Here is a 23,492-nt window from a genome sequence, read left to right on the forward strand (position 1 = left end):
AACATAGATGCCCATTCGTCGTTGTGGACCCATCTTAGTATGCTATGGCGACGTAATAGGCACATAAATGACACACCCAAAAATACATAAGTGCAAGATATCAGGCTCGTACCCAATCACTAGCTGTAATGCAGAATAAGGTTGGGTGGCAGTGGGTCGTAGTCGAATTAGCGTCGTTACATATCCCCAAGCGGAAACAGGGAGATTGGTGCGAATAATCAATGTCTGTGTTATCATCTGTAGTCGTTTGATAGCGGCTTCCGCGAGACCATTTTGGGTATGAACATGGGGAACTTGATGTTCTACATCAATTCCCAGTGACATGCAATAGTACGTCATCGAACGTTTTCGATGTAAACTCCCCAGCATTATCAAGTCGAATTGACTTCATTGGATGGTCAGGGTAGTGAGCCCGTAGACAGATAATCTGGGCGAGGAGTTTAGCACAAGCAGCATTTCAAATAGACAACAGCGCGATAAGTGACAAGCGTGTCAACGCATCAACCAATAACATAAAATATTTAAAGGGTCCGCATGATGGTTGAATTGGTCCACAGATATCCCTATGGATTCTCTATAAGAACGGAATGAGTATTTTGGGATCCCTTGTGTAGGACTGTCTCAGTCCTAATTTCCCTAAGGAACATGCTTTGCAAAATGAGCGAGGGGCCTTAGAAGAAACTAATGAGGATTTTGGTTGGGCCTGAGCGTCTGTAGTGCTATTAGAAGCAAAATGTGTGACTACATCACCCATCATGGTGTTTGAACCATGGAAAGTGGATCCATGTGTCTTGGCCATGGGGATGAACATCCATGGCGTCATGGCCATGGTTGGCGCCATTTATGGTGTTGTCACAAGGGACATTCACCGCCCTAAGGCGATGATGGATGGCGGCAGCGCAAGATGCGGCGGCGGCGGCGGTCACACTAAGTCCGGAGATCAATCTTTGATTCTTACTTCGTCTCGCTTTAAAGAATGGATGTTCGTGTGAAGTATTTAGTATATGGATCATCATATCACAATCGGGATGTCCTAGTCGGTCATGTCAAATCCAATATGTGTCAGAATCTAAGAGATCTTTTCTTGTCACATTATTGGATTCAATTGGTCGAATTGTAGTGACGTAAAGTCCACTAGATTGATACATAAGCTTCTCTAAAATGCGCTTCCATCCACAATCATTAGAGGTAATGAAAGGAACTCTTTCCATTCTCAGTATGAGTTTCCAGATGGAATCCGTTGGCTCTTATATCTTTAAAGCTCAATAAGGTTCAATTTTCCTTAGTAGCTTAGAGAGCTTCTGCGACATTAATCAAGGTGTTATTTAGCTATAGGAATTAGGCCATTCCATGTCCTTGAACTAAACCTGATGGCCCAGCCATCGTAGTCACAGAGGAATATGTAGGCAAAATCTCTAAGAATAATTGCCTATGGCGTAGAATGATGTGCGTAGTCGCACTATCCTCAAGACATTGTAATTCTCCAGAATCCATTCCTAAAACAAAAGCTCGTAATTAAAAATGAGTCATAAAGAAAAGAACTCAACTTTTATTAATAAGCCAAACGAAATTAGATCATTGTTTCTTCAACCAAAGAAGATCTAATCCAATAAACTAGCTAATGCAAAACAATGGCAGTCGTCTAATTTCTTTCGGTAACTCCAACGCAAATGTGACCAGGTGAGTATAGAGATGTCGGTGGAGCAAGGCTCGCTTAAGTACCACTAATCTCAAACCTTCCTAGACATCACATTTACTTTGGGTGAGCCTACTTTGAAGAAAAACTAAACCATTGGCATCTACTACAAAAATAATATGGCAATCTCTTGGAAAATAAAAAGGACTTAATCAAAATTGTCAATTTCATGGCCCTTGAAGTAGTCCACCCTAAGAGCGAGATCGTCATCTTGATCCATGTAATGTGCTTCCCTTGCTTCATGATACACCTTGTATGCGTCTACAACATTCTGGGATACTCTACATGCTTTGGCCAAATGTCCGGATGATCCACACCGAAGACAAACATCATTATGGTCAGGCTCCCTTGATCGAGGCGCCTTTGAGGCGCAATTAGGATGGCCATTGTCCTTGGTGGCGTCACCACCATGGCCGGAGGCTCTGCCTCTCTCTCTCTCTTCATACGTTGACCACCACGGTTCCGTGCATGCCTTTTCTTGGCGGTTTCCTTCCTCTTTAGGGCGAGTATATGGACCAGAACGTCTAGAATTATCCCTATTCTTAGGGTTTCGCTCCTTACTTCCTCCCTTTGGGGCGCGACTATAGTTAGATTCCGGAATAGACTTGGTTCCCATGGGTCTAGAGTTATAGTTCATCACAAGGATATTGTCGTGCTTTTCAGCTACGTTCATGGCACCAATAAGCTCATGAAACCTTGTGATACATCTTGCATTCACATCAATCCGATAATTCTTAGCAATCATCAGTGCAGAGATGGGGAAGGTAGAGAGAGTCTTCTTGATCAACATCGTATCAGTGATGTTCTTTCCACAGAACTCCATCAAAGACTTGATATGAAGGGCTTCTGAGTTATAGTTAAGCACAGGCTTGAAATCACAGAAGCGGAGGCTATGCCATCTCACTTCTAAATCAGGAAGCAGGGAGTCACGAACGTTGCCAAATTGCTGCTCAAGTTCCAACCATAGTTTTCTAGGGTCCTCTTCATTGAGGTATTCACTTTGGAGCGCGTCATTCATGTGCCTTGTCATGAGAATTATGGCTTTAGCTTGGTTCACTTCAAAAGCGGAAGCTTGCTCAACAGTGAGCACGTTCTGACTTGCCTCTTGGATGGTTTCAAGAATTCCATCAGCCCTAAGATGTTAGCGCACATCACGGACCCACCTGTGGTATCCTGCGCCTGTTGTCTCCAGTGGAACAAAGTTCAACTTGTTCAGGTTACTCATCCTGAAAAACAACAAAAGATTAGGGTTAGTTTCGGAGCGAAAAAGGCTACCACGAAAAACTACAAAATTTTTGAGCGTAGTCGCTTCCAAGAAATTAGGGATTTAATTTTGAGCGTAGTCACTTCCAAGAAATCCAATTCCAAGAGGGGTTTGGATTAGATCGAAACAACGATGTTTGTGGTCAATCATTTCTTTTCAACAAACTCTAAGTTTGGAGGACTCTACAAGCTCCAAGTTTGGAGTGAGCACGAACCCCCACAGTTCGACTTTTGGTCTCCCCTATGAAGAAGAAAGGGGGGTAGAACAAGGGAGGTTGCAAGTCCTTGAGAAAAAGAAGAGAAGAATAAAAAACTTCAAAAACGGGAACTTTTAGAAAAATTACCTCGAAATAGGTCGCCGGAAAAATTGACCGAAAAAAGTTACTGAAGGTGTCGCCAGAAAAGTGGCTGGAAACTAGTGGACGGCGACGATCAGCTATGTTTAGAGTAGGGCTAGCGATGGCTGCAGGCGAAGCTGGCAGGGTTGTGTAGGGGGCTTGCGGGGCTGGTGCGCAGGCTGTCGGTAGATCTCGGTAGGGGGTCTGCAGGCACTCGACAGCTACTCGGCAGATCTAAGCAGGTTTGCGCAGGGCTCTCGGCAGGTGCGTGGAGGGCTCTTGACAGCTCTAAGCAGGTGTCGCGCAGGCGTTGCGGGGCTGTCTGCAGGTGCGAGCAGGCTTCTCGGTAGGGGCAGGCAGATCTGTCGGCAGGCACGCAGAGGGTAGGGGCCAGTCAGGATTTTTCCATGGCAGGTTCAGGTAGGCCTGGCAACAGTGCGGTCACGGGCGGGTTATGGGCGGACTTAACGGGTTATAACGGGTTGAGCCCGATGGGTTCGCGGGTTACCCGTTGGAACCCGTTAAGACCGCTAAGGGTTTTAAAAAAAAAAAAAAAAAAAAAAATCTTTTCTAATCAATTACCCACTAAAACCCGTTAATACCTGTTAACAATAAATTGACCATTGAAACCCGTTAAGACCCGTTAACATAAAAATGAATTTATTTTTTTATTTTTTTACATTTTTTTAAAACTCTTTTTCACACCCATTATCTATTAAACTTCTCAAAAAAAAATTTTATTTTTTTTAAACCCTTTTCCAACCCATTACCCATTAAAACTCTTTTTCATTGTTGATTTTCATTAAATTGAAATATCAAAAGTTAATATATATATTGGGCTCACAATTCTTAAAAAAAAAAAAAAAAAAAAAAAAAAACTTTTTTTTTTCTCTTCTAACCGGGTTCGATGGGTTCCGTCGGGCAACCCGTTTCCGCCCGTTAACGGGTTGGCAGCCCATTAACACGTTAAGTTATCGGGCGGAAATAAATGGGTTTTTAGCGGGCGGTTAATGGGCGGTTAACGGGTCATGGGCTGAATTGCCAGGCCTAGGTTCAGGGGATTCCAGCAGGTTCTGGTAGGGTTGGCTCGGTACCGGTAACTGACATTTTTTTGCCAACACCGTTACCAAACCGAAACTCATCGGTTTGCCTTTCTTACAACCGCCGCCGATATCAATAAATCGGTTACCGATGAATCGGTATGCCGATGTTGCAGTCGGTTTCGGTTTGTCGACCGACTATCTCAGCAGCAGCGGCAGCGAGCAAGAACGGTGGCTAAAACGGCAGCACGATGGCCTTCCTCATTTGAGATCAAGAGATTTAGCTGTAGATTTGATTTTGTTTCAAGTCTGAGAAGGAAGAAATGGAAGAATGAATAAGGAAAATGATAAGAAAATGGAGGAAGAAGCAATAGAATGGAAGAAGAATAGAAGTCAAAAATGAAGAGAGAGAGAGAGCATAAAACAGAGAACGAAGAACACGAGAGAGCGAGTCATTTCTAGAAGAATAAGGAATAGCGAATAAGAGAGAAAAGAGAGACACTGGAAACGTTTCTGGAAGAAATGGAAGGTGAGAACCTTTTTAATTGTTCATGAATTTCAATTAAGTATATATATATATATATATATATATATATATATATATATATGTCTTTTGCGTAAGTTACTAGAAGTGAGCTTGTAGTCCAGTGGTTAATGGCTTGAGTTCGCATTGAGGCTACAAGGGTTCGATGCTTGGTAGACCTAAAAGAGTAGGAATTTTTGGAATTAAACCAAAAACTTTTATGTCAACTGGTTCGGTAATACCGAACCTATATAATATGCTGTACTACTGCAAAGCTGAGCACCTACCTCCGGTACGGTACTACCGGTACCGATCGACTGGTAACCGTATTTGTCGGCACCAACACCTCCGATTCGGCCGGTTTCCGGTCTGTTGTGGTAGGTTCTGCAATTTGAGCCAGCCCTAGGTTCTGGTGGTTCCGTCGCCCGTTCTGGGCTCCTGGAGACTAGGGCTTCAATATGTGGGGCGGTGAATGCTGGGATTTCAGAGCTACAGAATTAGGGTTTCAGGGTTAGAGCTTCGTGCTGATAACATGTTTTAGAGAAACGGTAATTGAGAGAAAATTGTTGTGTATTATCATTGATAATAGGGGCCTCTTTATATAGAGGATTACAATATATAGAATCAGAATTGTACAAGGAAAGGTAATTATACATTGAATGGATATCTCTAAGATTCTCTGAGATTATCTCTAATCGAAACCTTATTACCACTAGATCAAGTAACCTAGAGTTTGGGCTAGACACACAATAGAGATTTACTTGAACACTATACACTCTTTTCTTTTTTTGTTTTTGTTAAGAAGATTATGTACTATTGATCAGCTAGAAACCCTATGATATTCTTGGTACCACACATTGTAAGGACTAGAGAATAGACACTAAAGAACAATATGGTAAGTATTACGTTGCAAAGAAAAAATAAATTTATGGTATATATATGTGAACATTTCATTACATACAAACGCAGTTCATTGAAACAACAATTAAATCATTAAGACTAGTAATTCTAAATTGTAGCACAATGATTTATGCTAAGAATAACAAATTAAATAGATTCAAAAACAAAACAAATGCATGTATACACTTCTCACGGAACTTGGGAAGGATGATCAACACCATTTGCAAATTGTACGAACATTTAAGCATGTTTAGTGAACTGAGAAAGAGCATCATAAGACGAACCACCTTGTTCCAAAGTGTTTGCACCACTGAATTTAAGATTCTTAGCTCTATCTCTCAATGCAAAACCTTCTTTGTCCTCCATAATTTTCCTCACCATTTCCTCTATCTCTTCTCTCTCCACCACGTTCTTCCATAGGGGTATCTTTGACCGAATTGCCACCCCTAACTCCTCCTTCAACAACGTAGCATTCAACCTCTGCTTAGCGTAGAGCGGCCAAGCTATCATTGGTACTCCGTTGGTGATGCTTTCAAGGGTTGAGTTCCACCCGCAATGTGTCAAAAATCCTCTGACTGGTGGATGGGCCAAGATATCCACTTGTGGAGCCCACAAAGGGATGACAAATCCAATGTCCTTGGTTTGGCCCAAAAACCCCTTGGGCAAGTATTTAGTTAGATTGTCGTTCTCACCATTGTGATTCCCTGCCGTGAAAAATGTTTCGTTGACAGATAATATGATAGGCGGCCGAATGACCCAAACGAACCTCTGTTGACTCATCTCCAAACCCCAAGCTAGCTCGACCATTTGTTCATATGACAGGGCCCCACCGCTTCCAAAGGACACGTAAATCACAGATTCATTGGGCTGCTCATCTAGCCAATCAAACACATCACCCCTCAAGCTGGAATACATGTTGGGCCTCATCAACGGCCCAATTGGAAAGACAGGCACATTCGCAAATCGGCCCAAGAATTTCTCATCTCTTAGTGCTGCGAGGGACTTGGGCTCTAGTTCCTCCCATATGTTTATCAAAATCCCATCAATCTTTGGGATTCCTTTTCCCATCAGCATGTTCTAGTCGTACTGCTGATTACTCCGGTCCAGCAAAGCGTCAACGATATCAAGTTCTGGGAATAATTGTCAACATCCAGGAATTTCTAGTGGATCTTCGAGGTCAACAAATTTACCCTTGACTTGCTCATCTAGTGTTGGAGAATAAATCATTACAGAAAGGAACCATGCATTGGAAGCAATGTACACATACTTTGGAATCCCAAACTCCTCGGCAATGGGCAAAGATTCGATGCCGAATAGGTCCACGATGAGCATGGTGGGGCGACGATGACGAAAGTTGATCATGTCGTGTAAGGCGGCACGAAACGCAGGTCATACTTGTCGCCATTTCTGCGAAGCGTGTGACGATGACAGCATCGGGGTCGATAAGGCCAGAAACATCCGGTGATGGGAGCTCGATGATGTCCAGACTACGTGGGAAGGCAGATGCGTCGAGGAGTTCAGATTCGGCCTTGGAAGTGTGCAATGGGACGACGGAGATTGTGACAGTGAAGTTTTGGTGGGTGACGAGTCGTTTCCCGAGCTCAAGGACAGGGACGAGATGGCCCATACCTGGGCTGCAGAGTAATGCTGCATGCTAGTTTGTGATCTCCATGGAAATAGAGGTAAGGGACAAAGGAGAAATCGAAGAGAGATATTATTGTGAGCGACAAAGCTTATAGCTAGCTAGCTCAGCGCGCATGTGTTGTGAGACGCAGGTAGGTTTTATATAGATTTGGGCTGCTGTACATAAACAATGAGTACGTGCACGTTCTGGTCTATGGTTTAGATTTCAAAACTTAAAATTGATGTGAACAAGATGAAATGGGACAAAAAGAGTTTTGTGCTTTTTGGGACCGGTGGTTTTGAATAACGGGGTGAATCTCGTCACAATTTTTATACTAAAGAAAGACAAATTATGTTCTCATAAAATAATACAAATTTTTTTTTGATAACTCATAAAATAATACAAATTAAGGGCCATACGAATAATGAAAGACCATCTTCCATTCAATTCTCATCAGCCAGCAAACTTCTCAATGTTAATAGATCATTGGCTAAAATCTATTACTTAGATTTTCAATTCCCCACAACACCCCCCCCACCCCCAAATTTTTTTTTTTTTTTACATGTATCCATGGTTTCAATGACGAGAATAAGCTATGGAACCCTCGCCGGGGGGGGGGAACGAAGAGTCATGTAACTCTTTTTCAGATGCTGAAATCATGCATGCAAGTATGCAACTAGATTTGTTTTCTCCTTTGACAATTCATTTTCTTAGTGGTTAACCATGCATGGGAGAGCATCAGTGCACCGACATAAATGGATGGTTAGATTATATTAAATACACTCTTAGGTTATTAATAAAAATATTAATTATAAATATGAAGGGTTGAGATCATCTTATATGTGTTAAGTCATTTGCACCGTCGGTGCATAAAATAATTTCTAACCCCCATACATGGTTGGAAATTATTCAATGCACTGAACCATGTATTTACCTAAAGAACAGAAAAAATGAATGACCAATCCTGGAAATGCCCACAGCCAGACGAACTTATCCTTATGCACGAAAAAAGTCTACTATCAATGGTGTATAATATATCATTCCAAAAAGAAAAATGGTGTATAATATAGCTTTCCATTTGTTTTTAACAATACATATAAGTAGCTATCTGTTCTACTGTTCTAGTGCATGCGAATCTAGACAGCAATACTACAGATGAGAAGAAAGGACACAAACCAGGAGAACATGTCCAGCGCTTAAAAACAATAGATATCTTTCCATGCAAATCCAATGATTTGTGACCGTTGTCTAATATATTAGACAATAAAAAATTCACGATCAGTGAATCACCATAAAAACTTGCTTAGTTAATTGCAAACAATTTCCCCAAGCCATTGATATTCCGGCCGGCGGCTTCTTTGACTTTCCAGCAGCCACCGAACCAAATGTACTCTTGTGATTCCCAGAGATGGATTAATCTATTTTCCCCCTGCTATGACGGAGGTGGAGTACTAATGATCGAAATGAAATAGAAGAGATGAACAAAAATACTAGCTAGCTAGCTTCTGCTTATTAATCAAACTTGTGTTCTCTAAGACCTAAGAGGCTAATACTGTCATATCAACCCAGCCGCCCAGCCAAGGGTACTTGTTGCTGCGGGTGCGTTGGAGTGCTGCCTATGGCTGAACTCCTAGGGTGATAATAACAGTCGATCATGGTCGTCGTCATCATCATCATCTTCGTCCCAAGGTATGATATAAAAACGAAGAAAAATTACAATTGATCATTCAGATCATGAAGTATTATAAGATGGATTAATAGAGGAGTAATACGTAGTTTTAGTATCGGTCGGTCTCAAACGACCTACAAAATCAAGCTGTCATTTTTATACGATGTAAAGTGCCTCCTCATCCCGACCGATCTTGGGCACCTTGGAGAGATCATAGACATATGATTAATTGATTAAGATTAATCATGCAATAAAAGATAATGTAAATATGAATTAGTGGAGTAAATGAGCCAAATCAAGCCGAGTATTGGGGCGATTTGGTTTGGTTTGGTTTGATTTTGATCGAGCTTAATTAGTTGTATTCAAGTTTAGGTAGATTAATTTGTAAATAACTTTGCAAATTGTTCAAATTGATTATTCCGAACTCCCTCCTCAACGAACCTCAAACTGATGGACATATCACAATTTAAAAAGTGAGTTCAACATTGGGTGTGCAACTCCGATCCGCTATTTGCTGAGGGATTAAAAAGTTTGAAATTGGTCAATGTTTTGTTTACTTGCGTGACAGGTTATTTAGCATATCCTTCATGTTCACGGAAACTTATTGTGCATATTGACCTGAATATTGGTGATGTTGGACTCCCTGTCCAGGACCAGGAGGATGAAAGGACTGGTGAGATGGGATGTCTTGGGGTGTCATTAAACCGTCTCTGACTCTTCGTTATATGAAGCGCCACAAGCATTGGATAAGCGCTAAGCGTTATGATCATGATTTGAAGCTTTGAACCTTCTCTGTAATCCTAATGATCAGCTCCATAACCTACGGCATACTTGGAACCTAAATTGCTTGAGATTTCTAGTTTTAAAGCCTGTGAGGTTGTTTGAATGATGTGCAATAAGTCTGGAGCTGCCTCAGGTCTTGCTCGATCTTTGGCATACCTACTGGTTGTTCTTTCCCTTTCTATACATCCAACAATTTGAATAGTAGACTACTTCCTTTTCCTGTAAACAGCTATGGTTGATACTTTACCTTCTATGAATTTCTTATGATCCAGTTGTAAGATCTGAACCTTCATGTGCGTGTGCGTGTGTGTAGACATTGATATCCAAATTTGTTATCGATTAACTGATTGTAAAATTCAAGAATCGATGTCCAATTTCAAATTAGCATTTTATTCCGGAATGCCTTAAATCACTCTCGATTATTGAATATGTGAGAAAAAGGTGATGAGAAAACCTTTTAAAAAAAAAAAAAAAAAAAACTGAAACTAAATAAACCTTAATTGAATTTGACCTACTACAACTCATAGTTTGACATTATAAGACGAGTAAATAATAATAATAATAATAATAATAATAATAATTAATAATAAATAAAAGGGTAAGTCTAGAAGATTGACCCTACCATGAACCAATTATAATTAGGAATCATGCCTGAACCCTAGTCTACTAGAAAAGGGTTTCTTGGTGTTGAGAATATATACATCCCACATGGGAAAAATGAGACCTTGCCTATGGGTTTATAAGGGTTTGGGCCACTCCATCCATTGCCAATTGGTTTTGGATGTGAACCCCATATTACTTTAGCATGGTATCAAAGCTCATGGCGGCCTGACCATTGCTCACTCTATCCTCTTCCGCTGCAATTTCATCCATTAAAACCCTAGATTGATTCAGATTTGTACAATTACCAAATCAAATACCAAATTCCTGTACAATTGCGAAGCAAAATCACAAACAAAGCAAGATTTGTATAATTACCAGTGAAGAAATCTCAAGGTTCTAGTAGATTTGTAGCTGTTCATTCTCAATTTCTCAGTTCCTTACTTTTCACGAAGCTCGTTCGAAGATTCAAGTCGATACTGTCTCAAGATTCAATCTTGTACCTATTTTCATCAAGATCTACAATGGCGTCTTCATCACAATACTGTAATGCAGTCTCTGTTTGTCTCGATGATACCAATTACCCAACTTGGTTATATCTGATGCAACATCATCTTCGAGGCCATGGTTTGCTCAAATTCGTTGATGGTTCTTATCCTTGCCCTTCTCAGTTTCGCATTGAAGACGTTGGCACTTTATCTTCAGATAATTCTGGGCTTTATAAGCGTTGGTTGGAGCAAGACAACTCTGTGATTTCTATGATCACAACTACACTTTCTGTTGATGCACTTACTCTAGTGATTGGATGCCAGACTTCAATGGAGGTATGGACTACTCTTAGACAAAGATACACACCAATTTCTGATTTTCATATTATGAAATTGAAGTCCAACTTACACAACATTCAAAAGGGATCTGATTCTATAGAAAAGTATTTGTTACGCTTCAAATCAATAAGAAATCAGTTAGCAGTTGCAGGAGTTCAAATGTTAGATCAAGAGGTTAAAATTCTTGTTCTTGCTGGTCTCCCTTGTGAGTATGGACATACTAGGAAAATTATAAGGGGAAATGGTCATATATAGATATGGAAGAAGTGAGGTCTTTATTACTGTCTGCTGAAGCTGAAATTGAATCAGAGAACAAGGCATTATCACTGTCATCTTTGACTGCTATGATTGCACATAATGGTTTGGTTAATCACACACCACAGAATTTTCAGTTTGGAATGAATACAGTTGCTCAGAATCAAAGCTTGTACCCTTATGTGAATGGTTGTCCTGTGCCATCTATTATGTTGCCTAGTATGAATGGTATGTCTCATTCATCTGTTGTATTGCCTAATGTGACAACCATGAATCACTTCAATGCCACTCCTATTGCTGCAACTACTCAATTTGGATTTGTGCCTCCTTCAAATACTATGACCAATAGCACTGATTTCTCAAAAGCTACACATACAAGCTACCAACCTGCATACTCCAATGGTACAAGTGTTGCTACTGGATATGGTCTAATACCTACACCAAATGCTCCCTATACTGTGAACAATGGCAACAATGACAGAAGCTTCAATCACAGACCTAGATCATGCTACAACAACAATCGGAATCAAGTCTTTAATAGGTATATTGTGTGCCAAATCTGTGATAAACCTGGGCATTCTGCTTCCAAGTGCCATTATAGAAATTCACTACCTCAGAATCTAGCATCAAGCACATACATGGAGTGTCAAATTTGCAAGAAGCAGGGCCATTCGGTCACAAGCCATCAATACAGAAAACCACAAGCAAATTCTACTCAAGGGAATGGATATATTGCAATGGTTGCTCGCTATGAGAATACTGCACCAAAACAAAAAGAAAAAGTTGCTCCTCTTCCTGCTAACAAAAAGAAGGTCCAGCATGATAAAAGCTCTTTTGCTTTTGGAGGTTCGTTGGAAAATTTTTGGGGTTGTGCATCTGTGAAGCCAAAGTCAAATTGTATAGCTGAAAATAATATTTTGATTCCTACACATACTGGAGCTAGTGCAAAGGCTCAAATTTGTGCTAGAGAAGTAGTACCTGGTGTTGCACAGCCTCTTGTTTCCCATTCTGAAAAGGTTAACTCTGATGCGACTGAGATTGGATACAGAGACAGCGTGGAGTACACCTCTAAGTCAAATGATGACACAAATGTGTGTGTAGAAAATGAAAGCATGAACTGTAGTAATCTTAAACTTTCCTCTACGAAGCACAATGTCACTGTTGGGGATGATTGTGATCCATATTATGTGGATCCTTTCAACTCTAAAATTCCTTTGTCTGAGGTCTCTGGTCAGACTTCGTTTGTTGGTGCTATTGAAGGCCTCCCATTGGGGAACTTGGGACATTTTCCATCCAAAGACGTTTTTGTTGTTGAGAAGGATAATGCTTCAGTACAATATACAGTACATATATCATGTGCATCTACTAGTGTTGACCTTGAAGTGCAGGAAAATTTGGTGCAGCAAAAGGAGTCTTTTGAGAAAGAGTGGGAAGAGCTGGATGACAAAAGAGCTGAGATTGAGATTCCTCCTGATTGAGACAAGTTTCTAGTACTAGCTTCTATTGACTGCAACTGGTTTCTTGCCTAATCGATTTCTGCATTTTTACCAAAGGACTCTCTGCTGCAACCTAGTTCTTGGTTCCCCAAGCACTAGTTTGAGGGGGGATGTTAAGATGAAGACCACCTACGTGTCAAGCATCCGGAGACTTGGTGAAATCTGTTGCAGTAGCTGTTTAGTATAAAAGCCTTGGTTTCTTCATTTGATACAAGTTAGCAATTGTACAATTATAGAGGAAAAATACCACAATACCAGTAGCCTCTCTTTTATCTCTCTGTTCTTCGTCTTCTTCCTCTAGCTTAGGGTTTCGTTCACCATTGTTGCTTTACCTTCAAGCTTTCATCATCATAACCTTGATTTTTAGCACTTGGGAGATTTCCAAGTTTTACCTCTATACATTTAGGCACCCTGTCTCTCTCTCTCTCTCTCTCTCTCTCTCTCTCTGTGGTGACCCTTTTGTCAATTGTGTTGTAAATTACTGATTTTTTAATTAGCATCACAAACTGAATTGGGAATGGGGAATTTATATGAGGAATTGTGGGCGGAGATTTTTAGTAGATTATCAACGGAGAAAGACTTGGTGACATGCATGAAGGTGTCGAAGTCATGGCACCGAATATGATCTGATGTTTGGGCGCGGAGATTTTGGGCGCAATCGGCTCCTTTGGGTCTATACTTCCGCACCATCCAGACTCCGTTGAGTCCTGACATGCGTAGCCCCACGGACAAGGAGCCATCTTATTTAAAGATATTTGTAATAGTAATTAACTTCAATCAGTTTTACATTGTGCCAAGTCTTGCAACATATATACAGTTTACATATGATACGATCCACTATTCTAGGACCTATTCTAGGACCTATTCTAGGTAAGTTGTTTCAATGACAGCAATTACAGAATGTCGTCAATCAGTTGTGATTCTTTCCTTCAATACTCCCCCTTAAGTTAGAGTGGATATTGATCACTCCTAACTTTCCCAACAATGAAAACTGTTCTGAACTCAGGGGCTTCGTGAAAATGTCGGCTGGTTGCTCCTTGGTTCTTATATGTTCTGTTTGAATCAATCCTCTTTACACTTTCTCTCTTACGACATGACAGTCTATTTCTATATGCTTGGTCCTTTCGTGGAATACAGGATTGGACGCTATGTGTATTGCAGCCTTGTTATCGCAGAAAAACTTGACTGGCTGCAAATGTTGAATATTCAAGTCTTTCAAAATGTATTGCAACCATGTTATCTCACAACAAGTAGTGGCCATAGAGCGATACTCGGCTTCTGCACTCGAACGTGAGACAGTACTTTGTTTCTTTGTTTTCCATGAAATGGGAGCATGTCCGAGGAAGATGCAATAACCCGTTGTTGACCTTCTAGTGTCTTTGCAGCGCACCCAATCTGCATCACAATATGCACTTAATTCCAATGGCCCTTTTGCAGGTAGGAAAATACCCTGACCTGGTGTCTGCTTGAGGTATCTCAACACCTTGTGAGCTGCATCTAAGTGAGGTTGTCTTGGTTTATCCATGAATTGACTAAGTATATGAACTGCATACACGAGGTCCGGTCTTGTGATTGTCAGATAAATGAGGCGTCCAAAAAGCCTTCGATATTGAGATGCGTTTTCTAACAATCTTCCATCTTCTTATGTGAGGATTATATTTTGCTCAAGTGGAAAACGTGAAGGTTTTGCACCAAGCAATCCTGTGTCTTCAAGTATTTCCAATGCATACTTTCTTTGACTTAATGCAATGCCATGCTTGGACCTTGCTACTTCCAATCCAAGAAAATATTTCAACTGTCCCATATCCTTCAGTTTGAAATGGCTTGATAGAAAGCTTTTGGTCCTTATAATATCATCTAAATTGTTGCCTGCAAGAATTACATCGTCCACATAAACCAACAAAGCTGTAAAGGTACCTTGATGGCTTCGGACGAACATGGAATAATCAGACCATGATTGCTTGAAACCGGCTGATTTGAGGGCTGAGGAGAGTTTCAAAAACCATTTCCTGGAGGCTTGCTTCAAGCCGTATAATGATTTGTGTAGTTTACAGACCTTATGCTCCCCCTTTCGTTCAAAGCCAGGAGGAAGGTGCATGTATACATCTTCATGGAGATCTCCATTGAGGAACGCATTATTCACATCCAGTTGGTGGAGATGCCAATTTTGTTGGGCTGCGAGACTAAGCAAGACTCGGACTGCGGTGAGCTTGGCAACTGGTGCAAATGTCTCCTTATAATCAAGGCCTTCCACTTGGCTGTAACCCTTGGCCACTAACCTGGCCTTATAATGTTCAATGGTTCCATCGGGATTGTGCTTAATTTTGTACACCCATTGACAACCGATAAATCGTTTGTGAGCCAGTGGTGGAACTAGGCTCCATGTTTTGTTATCTTGCATCGCTTGAACCTCTAGCCGCATAGCTTCTCTCCATTTTGGATCTTGAACTGCCTGAGAAAAAGATGTGGGTTCTCTTTGCAGGGTAATATTAGCAGTAAAGGTTCTATGAGGAGAAGAAAGATTGGCATAAGAAAGAACATGTGAGAGACTATGAGCCGTACCAGGAGTTGTGACCTCGTTCGAAGAAGACGACGGATCGAGACGTGAGGGGAGGGCCGCATCAATGTGAAAGTCCTGCAATGCGGTAGGGAGCTTGGTAGCGCGATTAGACTTGCGTGGTCGTGGTGAAGTTTGTTCTGGAGGCGAGAGTGATGGAATGTGATCAAAGGAGATTGTGTTCAAGTTAGGAAGAGTGATATCAGAAGATACGGGTTCTGTAGATGAAAGAGATTTGGAAGGAGAAGTAAGATATTGCTCAGCGGAAGACTGGGGATTTGGAGAGATCATAGGTGGAGAGTTATGTGTGGGACTCGAAGGAGGAATTGTAGGAATTGAAGGATTATCATAATGGGCCAAACGAGTTATTGAAGGAAACAAATCGGTATTTTGAGATGGAAAAGACTCCAAATTTTTAGGGAAAGGAAAGACATTCTCAAAGAAAATCACATCCCTTGAAACTAGGGATTTCTTAGTTGTCAAGTTATAAACTTTATACCCCTTTTGGCCGTGTGGATAGCCAAGGAAAACGCACTCTATTGATCGAGGATCAAACTTACTAGGACGAGTTGGATGTGTGGATACAAAGCATTGACAGCCAAAGACTCTTAAATGAGAATGGCTAGGTTCCTTATGGAAAAGTTTTTCAAAAGGTGATTTTCCCTGAAGAATTGGAGTTGGTGTTCGATTAATCAAGTAAGCTGCTATGAGTATGGCACCCCCCCAAAAAGATTTTGGCAAATTAGCTTGGAAAAGAAGAGCCCTGGCCATGTTGAGCAAGTGGCGATGTTTGCGTTTAGCAACACCATTTTGTTGTGGTGTGTTAACGCAGCTAGTTTGGTGGATAATGCCCTTAGAAGAATAAAACTGGGGATCTTAAACTCTGGACCATTGTCACTCCTAACGACCTTAACATTTTTACCAAACTGATTTGCAGCCAAATGAATAAAATGGATGAGGAGGGTGCGTGCTTCAGACTTGTGTTTCATCAAATACACCCAAGTGCTTCGTGAATGGTCATCAACAATTGTTAGAAAATATTGTGCACCAGAAAAAGTTGGAACATGATAACCTCCCCAAATATCAATGTGATCGAATTAAATCAAAACATGATGCACTACGAGTAGTACTCAACGGAAATGGTTGTCTAGTAAGTTTGGCTAAAGGAAAAATAGAACAAGAGCTTGAATAACAAGCTTTATTTGCAAGGAATGAAAACAATGAAGATTCTTTATTTGAAGGATGACCAAGTTGTTGGTTCCATAAACTGTCCGATTCTGAGTTGGTGTGTACCGCATTGCATGTTCCTTTCTGTGGTAGATTGAGTCGGTAGAGCCCCTCCTTCTCAGTTCCGGTCCTAATCATCTTCCCCGATTGTAGGTCCTGTATGACACAAATTTGTCTTAGAAAGATGGTCATATGAAAAGAGTCAAATGCTAGTTTGCTCACAGAGATCAAGTTAAGGTAAACCAAAGGGACACAGAGGACATTGTGAAGAACAAAATGTGGAGAGAAGGCTACGGTGCCAACATGAGTAACACGTGCTGTGGTACCGTCAAGAAGCTTGACCCAACGATTAGAGACTGATTTGGATGAGGTAAGCAAGCTGGGATTACAAACAATATGATCGCTTGCACCACTATCTAATATCCATATGGGCTCTCTACTATTCTGTGCAAGGGAGAGAAGTTTACCTGAAAGCTCTTCATAATTGGGAATGTTACCGACCAAATTGGCTGAGGCAGCCTTCGTTTTGGTTAGGAGCTGATTGAGAAGTTGATGACACTCTTCGCGTGAAAATGGGAAATCAGTCGCGGCTTCCTTTTGATCATCTTGAAGAGCTACATGATTTGCTTTTGATTTTGCTTGGCCACTTTCAGTAGCATTCTTCGTCCTTCGGCAGTAGTCATAGGTATGTCCCTTCCCATTGCAGTATGTGCATTTGAGATGAGCTCTGCAGTTCTTTGTGTTGTGGTTGGTCATGTTGCATTTGTCACAAAATTTGGCCTATCCTTCTACAGACTTGAAATCACGAGTCACTTTCTTCACTGAAAAAGCAGAGGATTCTGGTGGTGCAGTGGACTTGCCAGCAGTAGTCTCTGCCTGCTTCTCTTGGCGTAGTACCATCGCATAGGTTTTGTTCAGGTTCGGAAGTGGATCCAACCCTATGATGTTGTTGCGGGTCTGTGCAAAATTCTCATTAAGTCCCATAAGGAATTTCATGGTCTTTTCACTACAAGAGAAAATAGCAAAAGCGAGGAATTTCATTGTGACAACCCAAAATTTGTCGCAAAAACTTAGTAAATACAAGGAAATTTCAGTTGTCGCACATGATCCCATCGGCGACAACCAATTTGTCGCATAAAGTAAGTATTTGCAACAAATTAACAGTTGTCGCCCATTTGACATTATGCGAGACCCAATTCCTCACAAAATGTCAATTAGGCGACAATTTCTACCAACTGTCAGTGAATGTTTGGGTGACAACTTTAACTTCCTTGCAAAAGATTAATTAGGCGACGACTTCTGCCAATTGTCGGTTAGTGTTTATGTGACAATTAAATTTTTGTCGCTAAAGAATGATTTAGCGACAACTTCTGTGAGTTGTCGGTTAATGTTTATGTCGCAACCTTAACTTTCTCGCTGAAAATTAATTGGGCGACAACTTTAACGGGTTGTCGCTTAATGTTTATGTGACAACTTAAACTTCATCACTAAAAACTAATTAGGCGACGACTTTTACTAGTTGTCGGTTAATGTTTATGTGACAACTTTAATGTTCTGGCAAAAGACCAAATAGGCAACGACTTTTACATGTAGTCGCTTGACGATTTATGTGACAACTTGAACTTTCTCACTGAAAATCAATTAGGCGACGACTTCTACGAGTTGTCGGTTAATGCTTATGTGACAACTTTAATTTTCTCGTAAAAAAATAATTAGGCAACGACCTCAACGGGTTGTCACTTAATGTTTATGTGACAACTTGAAATTTCTCGCTAAAAACCAATTAGGCGACGACTTCTATTAGTTGTCGGTTGAAGTTCATGTGACAACTACAATTTTCTTGTAAAAGACGAATTAGGTGACGACTTCTACATGTTGTCACTTAATGTTTGTGTGACAACTTGAACTCTCTCGCTAAAAACCAGTTAGACAACGATTTGTACGAGTTATCGGTTAATGTTTATGTGACAACTTTAATTTTCTCACAAAAGACCAATTAAGCGACAACTTTTACTGGTTGTCGCTTAAAGATTATGTGATAACTTGAACTTTCTCACAACCTACTGATATATCGATAGAGGAAAATATCTTATTTTCCACCATTTCTGCAAAATTTCTCTAACATCATCAAATATCTGTGCGAAGAGAAAAAATATTAGATATATCATATAACCCAAATATCTAATATATCTCCAAGGTAAATCCCCTTATAGAGAGGCAGGAAAAGGCCTAATAGAGAGGCAGATCAATATGTTTGTGAAAAAATCTCAAGGTGAAATCTCTTATAGCTGATCTGGGCGAGGTGAAATCCCCTCAAGGTGAATCTAGATGAAGTGAAATCTCTCAATGCGGATTTGGGAGAGTTGAAATTCCCTTAAAGTGAATCCGTGTGAGGAGAAATAGCCTCAAGACGAATCTAGGTGAAGAGAAATCCCCTTAAGAGGAATCCAAGTAAGGAGAAATCTCCTCAAGACGAATCTGAGTAAGGAGTAATCCTCTTGAGAGAAATCCAGCGAAGGAGAAATCCATCAAAAGAAAGAATATGTAATACCATACTTCTACGAGTTGTCGGTAAATGTTAATGTTTAAGACATCCTTGTACCAAAAAACAAAGAATATGTAATACCAAGACAAACAGAGAGACTAGCTCCTGGTTGATCAAACAGAGAGAGGTAAAGTGTTGCTTTTGTGAATTCTCCTAGCAATGGTGGTTGAGCACAACATAGCAGATTAGTAGAGAATTAATTGGATAGTGTAATTAACAAGCTTGTGGAAATTAAAGAACAAAAGAAAATAGGTCTATTATATCACATCTTTTAAGGGTAAAATCTCCATATAACTTTATTTTAAGCTTTTAGATAATATACAAGTAAAATTCATATGAGATTTACTTGTCTATGTATCGTTCTATTTGATCTTTTAGGTCCTTACTTCTCCTCGACGGTTATGTCACAATATCTCTAAAGCCTATATGCGATGGATAGACTCCTGCAACCATGACAGACATACTTGCTTATTTGGACATAAATTTCTTCTCTTTCTAAACAAAAAGGAATGGTACCATTAACCGGTTAATTCCATAAAAGAAGTCTTTTTTTCATGAGGTACAACTATAAATTCCTACCGCAATTTAGACAAAAATGGAATTGTGAGGCTGGGATCATGGGTAAAGACGGGTGATATTTTAGTAGGTAAATTAATGCCGTAGATGGCGAAAGAATAGTCATATGCTCCGGAAGATAGATTATTACGAGCCATACTTGGCATTCAGGTATCCACTTCAAAGGAAACTTGTCTAAAATTACCAATAGGTGATAGAGGTCAAGTTATTTATCAAAAGAGCGATTGGATTTATAAAATAAAGGGTTCTAACTATCTTGTTATCCTATAAATTTCTACTTTTGAATTAACTTAGAAATTGGAGCCTTATATAGGATACCAAACCAGTGTCTTAATAGTTATCCCTTTTTTTTTAACAGAGTAAGATTTATAAAATAAGACTTTTACTAGGAAGACACCCTTGCTTAAACTACCATACTACAATCTATATCTCACAAACTCGCTCTCATATGAATTTTTTTAAATAATATCCGGTGGCGGTGGTATCTTCCAAAGTCTAAAATTGTAAATTTTAAACCCTAAATAATACAAAATATAGAGATTTTAAATGAAAATTATTTTTAAAATGGCGCCATCTGATTGAAAAAAAAGGCGCAGTCCATCAAAAGACCCGATTTTTATCAAAAAATAAAAATAATAAATACATAGAAATCATAGGATAAAAAGTTAAAAACCTAGTTAATTACGACTCTACACTCCAAATCTAGAGAGAAAGGGGCTGGCGGCCATATTCTTCTCTACTCTACCTCCCAAGGCAACTTCTCTCTCGTCATCACCAACCTAACCTCCACCCTCAATCTCTCGTCATGAGTAGATGGCGATGAATGCCGAGACAGCGGAGGGGATCGCACCAAACTCAGTCTGATAGTTGCCGCCGTCACGCTCTGAAATGGGGGGCCGAAAGTCTTCGCCTTCGTCGCTGCTGTGCTCCGCGGCAACTACCGGACCGGAGAAAAACAATGGTGAATGCCTTGCTTCGGGTTTAATTTAGCTTTATATTGTTTAATTATACTCTTCATTGACATCTCACATCTGTTTCATCTGTTCGACTTTGGCCTGATTTTTAATAGCCCTAGTAGTAGTAATCTTGCTAGCTGTTACTTCTACTGCCTTCTAGGCAAAGGAAAACCAGTAGCAAGTAATCATGATCACTAAGCTTTTATTTGTATTTTGAGTTTTCTTTTGGCAATCAAATCCTAAAGAATTTTGCTTTCTTCGCACTAATGATTGAGGTTTAATTTTGTTTTGGTGCTGATTGCATTTTAGAGAAATGAAGAGCTAATGTGGCTGGAGGAATTCTTATTGAAGTAGCATGTTTAACATTGCCGATTGTTGAACTAACTTTCCCTCGTGTTATTGTACTCCAACTCAAAGTTACTACTGTAAGATTTCTTTTCATCTATTAGAGTTTTCTTTTCTGTAACTAACATTGATCAAAGACAGATATATGCTTGATGCTTAATGCCAAGTTAACCCCACAAGATAAATTAGTTGGTGAAGTAGAAGTAACTATTGATTTGAAGCTTTTTGATGCAGAACAGTTTACTATCAGTGCTTTGGCTGGCACCGCAACCGAGGTGATTGTTTCTTGGCCTATTCACCATGTAATTTGGTCTGTTTTCTATTTAGTTAATCAATAGTTTTTCAATTTTGGATAGAAAACTCAGTTAATGGGATAAGTTGGGATTTGGGATTAGACTGAGCAACTTGCCTACTTGCTGTTGTGATACTATGCAGGCATGATGCAGAAGCTATCCGAGCTGCAATGGATTCTGGTGAATCCTAGGTTTGGTAGATGCAATGCAAACTATCATTCTGGTGTGTCTTTTTGCATCTCTCCGACCTACCACCCGTACCCAAAGACCACATTGAATGACCTCCTTGAAAATCTTGATGCTCTAGCCATTTCCAAGGTAATCTAAAGAACCACTAATCTAATTGAGAATTTACAATACCAATTTGACTCCTTTCCATATTTTGTAATTACTTGTTGGGGCATTTGGGATTGAACTACAATTTTGTTTAGATTAGATGATGAAAAAATCTACTCTAATCTGTCTTTGTGGAACAAATGAGCTAGCTATGGAGTTATGAACTTGGTTCCTTTATGTGATGTTTTGGTTATGAACAAAATTGGAGTTTCGATGTGGAAGCAGGTGTAGGAAAATTATGCCTGCTCTTGCAATTCACAGAGAGGTTCAAGTTGTGCATAATCTCACTATTTTCATCATCGAGGGTCGACCAATCAAGCTTCAGATTTGGGACACTGTAAGTTGCATGTTATCACTAGCTCTACTGTTGTGGTATTTTTGAAAACAAATTTCCATGGTGCAATTTTGATACTGCCTTGGTTATGGTGTACAAATGCCATATTTTTGCTGATGAGATTGACGCTTGGTGAATTACTGCTACTTTTTGTGTTCTCTTGGCCTCAAACCGCCAGTCTTATCAATGACATTCTATCTCTTGGTTTCTGTTTGTTAGTGTGTCCTGATTTTGTTGTGGATTCTTGTAATTTGGGCATATTGACTGATAATGAAGGACTAGTTTTCTCCTGCTCTCTTTCTTTACAATCTCTGTTATATTCTTTCTTTACGTGCTGATTGAATTTTGGAGGTTTCTATATTATCAATGACATTCTATCTCTTGTTTTATCCCCACCTAAAGGACAAGTCGAATAAGATGGAGGACTCAAGGTAAGTCTAATCTAGAGGCACAGTGGACAATGGGATCCTAATCATAGTGGAGCAGTCTAGTCATGGAGGAAGATTAGAAGCAGGAAGAAGATGAATGATATGGTAGATGTAGTGGCTAGTAGCAGTATGTTTCAAGAACCATTTAGATAGTTACTCTTTTGTATAAGAAATTATATGTATAAGACCCGCCATGCATATAGTTTTTGAACCTCTTATGCATTTTATAGTGTAAAGCATATTTTTTGTGCTTCAAGTTTCTATTCAATTTCGTATCCATATTAGCTAATAGATATCAATTTTAACTTTAGGTTGTCGCCGATATCATTTGTCAATCCAAAGTTGTCGTAAAAAATTTAAATTTCTCGCATAATTGAAAATGTGACGACTTTGAGTTGTTGCAATCAGTTGTCGCTCAATGTGTTTTACAGATTGTCAAAAACGATGAAATTACACAGTTGTCACTTTTTCAATATGCGACACAATTGGTTCCTTGATGAAATTATATGAGACAAACAAGAAGTCTCACATATAATCTTCTATAACAAATGCATATGTGTCACATATTGATATATGCAACAAAAATGAAACCTCACAGTTATTTTTTGCAACAAAAATAAATCTTGCATATAAATTTTTGGTCAAACATACAAGTCTTGCAGACGGAATATGCAATGTAAACGAAGCCTCGTATATTAGAAATTGTAACAAACATGAAGTCTCGCATATAACATTCTATAACACACTTATGTGTCTCGCAAGATGTCTTATGTGATGAATGAATTGCATCGCTTATTGAAAATGCGACAAACATACAAGCCCCGCATATGGAATATGCGAGGTAAACGAAGTCTTGTATATTAAAAATAGTAACAAATATA

General features: G+C 39.8%; 1 long non-coding RNA gene and 1 pseudogene across 1 annotated transcript; one reads left to right on the top strand and one right to left on the bottom strand.

Annotated features, from left to right (window-relative positions):
• Positions 1–6,000: 6,000 nt before the first annotated feature.
• Positions 6,001–7,432, bottom strand: LOC112185918 (annotated as a pseudogene).
• A 14,363-nt stretch (positions 7,433–21,795) lies between these two features.
• On the top strand, positions 21,796–22,928 carry LOC112189402. The gene is made up of 2 exons (XR_005807423.1): positions 21,796–22,186; positions 22,586–22,928. It is a non-coding gene; the product is annotated as an uncharacterized LOC112189402 (long non-coding RNA).
• The last annotated feature ends 564 nt before the right edge of the window (positions 22,929–23,492 follow it).

Source organism: Rosa chinensis, chromosome 2, assembly GCF_002994745.2.
Source record: "Rosa chinensis cultivar Old Blush chromosome 2, RchiOBHm-V2, whole genome shotgun sequence".
Taxonomy (NCBI): domain Eukaryota; kingdom Viridiplantae; phylum Streptophyta; class Magnoliopsida; order Rosales; family Rosaceae; genus Rosa; species Rosa chinensis.